Source organism: Phodopus roborovskii, unplaced genomic scaffold (genome assembly GCF_943737965.1).
Source record: "Phodopus roborovskii unplaced genomic scaffold, PHOROB, whole genome shotgun sequence".
Lineage (NCBI taxonomy): Eukaryota > Metazoa > Chordata > Mammalia > Rodentia > Cricetidae > Phodopus > Phodopus roborovskii.
In genome coordinates, this window is record NW_026125397.1 from 12,489,718 (window position 1) to 12,495,180 (window position 5,463).

Sequence of the window (5,463 nt, forward strand, 5' to 3'; positions counted from 1 at the left end):
CAAAAGTATTTTTAAAAAGTCTTTTTTATTCTATGTTTCTATGCAAGGTTGAGGAAAAATAGCAATTTTATGTTATTCTATAGAATCTTTTGTGGATTGTTTGTTTGTTTTTCAATGCAAGGTTTCTCTGTGTAGCTCTGATGGTCCTGGAACTCAATCCACAGTCCAGACTTACTTCCTCTTCCTCCCTGGTACTGGGATTAAAGGTGTTCACCACCACTGCCTGGCCTTGCTGTGTATAGCAATTTTGAAAGAGGATTTTCCATCTCCATCCCCCCAAACTATCATACATTTAGCTTTGACCTACAAGACAATAAATGATCTACTAAACAGATGGAACAGGTTTATGATGCATTTCCTTTGTGTCAGCAGCTATAACATATAAGACTTTCTCATGATTTGTTTTCAGCAAAATGTTTAAGTTGAAAGTTGTAACACGGATAAATAAATGACCCAGAGACTGATATTGGGGTTCAACCTTCAGGCTGGATATCAGAAAAGCAAAGCAGTCAGCCACTGGTTCTCATCACTAGCTCAGGCTGAAAGGGCTGATCCTCACAGGAGATCTTTACCAAGTCTCAGACTGCTGCCTCTTCTCAGGGTGGCTGGAGAATGGATGCTTCTCTGAGACCTTGTTTCCCTAATGTTGGCATTAAAGGTGTGAACTACAATTCTCTTTTAGACCGATTCACTCTTGTTTAGATCTGTGTGGCCTTGGACTATCTCTTAATCCCGGGTCCTAGGATTAAAGGTGTGTACCTGCACGGCCTAGCTTCTGGCTGCTGGGATTAAAGGTGTGTGTCTGGCTTCTAAGGCTTGTGGTTGACTTTACTTTCTGAATCCTCAGTCAAGCTTTAATATCATAGACAACATACACCATAGAAAATTCTAACATTTGCTATGCTTGTCTGACTTGAGGTATATTTTCTTCTCCAAACACCTATTTCCTATGAACTTTTAATTGCACTGTAGAGTTTATCATTGCTTATCAATTGTACCATTTCCTTTTCATTTTAGGAAAAGCTGAGTGAGTTGAAATAAAGATTTTTCCCTGTTTCTTTTGTTCTCTGATGTGATTTAAAGTTATCCTTGGATTATATTAACATTCTCACGCTGGCTACTGCTTATTCCTAACACTGCAGGTATTTCACTGGTTTGGAACTAATTGTTTGCTGATCTTTCTTCTTCACCAAAGTAAAATTTCTTTCAAGGCAAAGAAACCATTCACGTATGCAGCATAGGGTCACCCATATAGCTATAATGAAAGATATTTACAAAATAAATATTGTTACTCATTTTAATTAAAAAAAATATTGATTAGCCAGGCAGTGGTGGTGCACTCCTTTAATCCCAGCACTCGGGAGGCAGAAGCAGGCGGATCTGAGTTGGAGATCAGCCTGGTCTACAGAGTGAGTTCTAGGACATCCAGGGTTACACAGAGAAACCCTGTCTCTGAAGACAAACAAAGATTTACAAGTTTTTACTTTATGGACAGGAACATTTTGTCTACATATGTGTGAGTGGACTATGTGTGGTGGCTGGTGGTAAAGGAGGCTAGAAGAGGACATCTGATGCCCTGGAAACTGGAGTGACAGTTGTGAGTCATCTTGTAGGTACTGGGACTCTGTGATTGTATTGAAAGCTAATATATTTTGATATCTTTGAGAAGGAAGTTTAACTAAAGAAAAATAAATGATGATGATTAAAAAAACCCCAAACTACTATTTTTCCTGCTGAGATATGTAGTAAACTAGACAATTTTTCTTTTAAAAATTTTCCACAATTTCAGATTCTTGACTTTGTTTTCTCATTTCCATGCAATGTTGTGATAATATGTGATATATTTTCTTTTTATTGCCAAATCATTAAAATATATGACATATTTAGTACAGTATCTAAAGTAAGAAAATAAGTACTAAATAAAAATTTTCAATTTAGTTTATTTCTCGGTCTTATTTATTGTTACAGACTCAAGTTTCACAGCTGAATCTGACAGGGTATTGGAAGTAATAACCCCATGCTATAAGGCAAGGAGAAAAAAATATCCGCGCATAGTGTGACAGCAGAGAACTGCTCAGTCATTCTGTTTGAATGCATTTCCATTTATGAAATTTGTCCTCTTCTTACAAAGAGGCTTGCAATTTTTGGTTACTTGCTGTATGAATATTTTAGCACATGTTTATTCACTATTTTTAGTTCTTCTTTTATTGCCTGTGCACAATCTTTGGCCATTTTCCTACTTATTATCCTATGTTTATTAAAGACAGTAACCTAGTGTCTATTATAGATACATTGATTTGCCTTGTAAATGAGAAATATTTTGGTAGCTGTCACTTTTCTGTTACTTAAAAATTCTCTTTATGAACACCCATGTTTTTATTGGTGCATCAAATTATATATGTCAATAGGTCAGCAGCCATAGGAAATATGTCCATAGATATCGTTGGCATTTCTAATAAGTAATCATTTTCAAAGTCTCCCCACAATAACATGGGGCAGTTAGATTAAAGCATAATGACATGCTGGGCATGGTAGTCTATACCTTCAATTACAGCACACAGGAGGCAGAAGTCGGCAGATCTTTGTGAGTTCAAGGCCAGCATGGTCTACAAAGTAAGTTTCAGAACAGCCAGGGCTATACAGAGAAACCATGTCTCAATAAACAAACAAAACAAAACAAATACACACACACACACACACACACACACACACACTGGTCTATGTACACATGTGCCTCCTGATTTCTTTCTACATTGTATGACTTCTTTACATATGATTGTGTTTGACTGGTTATTCTCTCTCTCTTTCTGTATATGTGTGAGTGTATGTGAATGAGTGTGTGTTTTCCAGCATTTAGGACTTTAGCCTTCAAGAACTAAAGTTTAAAGTTTGCCAATTTCAACAAATATCTAGGGAGACAGACAATAGCTACCAGTGGACTTGCTTAGGAAACTTGCTGACCTTTGCACAGATCACACCACCACAGCATAAAATGAGAGCATCATTTTACAGCTAGAACTGTGGAATCACACTGGACAACTTCACCCAGTTTTATATTATTTGGCAAAGACCTTAAAGAAATCTAAAGTACTAATCTAATTTATTGAGAGTAGAAATCTCCTATGAATCCACTTATGAAGAAGAAACTGTTTCCTAAAGAAATATTTGGAAAATTTTAGGTTATATTCAAAAATAGGAATTGAATATATCCATTGTGTTATGTTATGAAAAACAAGCAGATGAAATTATAACCAAGAAGCAAGTAAATTACAGCAGAAAGGATTAAATTAGCCAGCTGCTCATTCGAATATGCAAGTGAATGCTGGAACAAATTAAGACTAAGTCACTGCATGACCTAAATCAGATCATGATAATTCTCAACAGAACATTCTCAACATTCTTGTTATCATAAGCACTGAACATTTATTAAAAAGTTCATTTAGGGAAGCAGTATTGCAACATCTATTTCATGAATCAGAATATATAGATTTCATGGTAATGTAAAAGTATTCTAGAATGTAATTAAATAGAACAATTAAAGATAATCAATGTGTACAAATACCTGAGACACTTAAATGTGCACCCATTTTTCTTCACCTTCATACAAAATTATTCCTCAGAATTAATTTTTTAAAGTCTTTTTGTTTATGTAAGTTGGTGAAATCAAGTAGCCTTTATCACCTGATTCCACATCATCCATTTTTACTCTGAAGAAATTCACTTTATTCCACACAGCTCCTTTGCTTATTATAGGACTGATCTTCAGATCATAGTATTAGTTACATTTCAATAAATGCTAATCCGATTATCAATGAAGACAGCTAGTTACCCAAAATACTATAATTTATTCATCCCTATTTCTTCTTAATGGCATAATCCCAAGAATATGTAGTACATAATTTTCTTAAATAATTCCATGATGTGTTGAAAAACTGGCAAGATTGATAAACCAACCTGCTTCCATCTTCGGCTTAAAACTATCTTATAATAAAGACAATCTAGATTCCTTCTTATGTGTGATTAAACCTCTGCTTTTCAAGGATTGGGCTGTGCCATACATGTAACCTTAACTGCAAATGGCTCTGTTTTGCTTATGTTAGGATACAGCAACCATACCTATGTTTCTAAAGGTTGTTATGACCACCTTGCAACCATGACTTTGTTTTAGGAAATTGTTATGACCAACTTGTTATGCTTATATCCTGCTTCTATACCTCTGCCCATTTGCCTGTCAAATTCCCCATTTGGAAACCCCATACTCCTGAGCTATAAATACCCTTATCTTTCTCAAGTCAAATGCCAGTCTCTGGAACCCCACCTAAGGGAGAGACAGGCCATGTTCGAGAATTAAAAAGCTTTCTTTGATTAATTTGGCCATGACTTGTGTCAGTGGTCTTTCTCCTGGAACCTGTGGTATTAACAAGATAAGATTAATCAGAATGTTAATAAATTTAGAAATTTATCTTTTCAGGACAGGGTTTCTCTGTGTAACAGCCCTGGCTGTCCTGAGATTCACTCTGTAGATCCAGTTAGCATTGAACTCACAGAGATCCACCTGCCTCTGCTTTATGAGCGCTGGGACTAAAGGTTTATGCTACCACTGCCTGGCTAGAAATGGTTTTTCAAAGCCTATTTTTCTCAAAAACTATTTTTTATTAAAATGTGGTGGGGTTATTGGAGAGATGGCTCAGTGGCTGCCCTTTCCAGAGGACCTGGCTTCAGTTGTTAGCATCCAGATGACAGGTCACAACCATACGTAAGTCTAGTTCTGGGGGAATCGAACAACTGTTTTGGCTTCTGTGGGCACCAGGCATACAGATGGTGCCCAGTCATACATAAACAGAAAAACACTCATATATGTGAAATAAAAATAAATCAATCTTTTTACAAAGTTAAACTTACATCAACAACAGTGCTTTGGAAAGGTCTTGGTAGCCTAATACCTTGATGGACATGCCAGAAACAGGCTAGAGTGCTGTTTAAAATTACTGTTTAGGTAATTAATCTACAACCATTTTGTACTTGTGAATCCCTTTAGAACACAAAAAAATATTGTACTTTTGAAGGCCCCAAAACAAATTAGCATGCACAGAGTTCATAAAAGCATCTACAAACACCATGTCATTCAATCATTTTACTGACCTGGACCTTTGAGGAAAATACTTCACCTCTTTCCTATGCTCACAAAGCAGATGTATTGTCCCTGTTTCCAAATATTCAATGTTACTCCTTTAAAATGGTGTGTCCTTGTCTCTATCCCTGTCCTGTCTCCTATCACCCCCATGGTATAGTTAAACTGAACCCCACAGCACCCTGGGGAGTCCCTTCCCAGGGATCCACATGCCAAGCCAATGGTTATACTCGCTTAACTCTTTGGTAGAGCCTGCTCTATCTACCCTCCCAAGTCTTCCCAGGGTCACATTACACAGATGCATTTCCAACAAAGGTTTTTTTCCCCACATT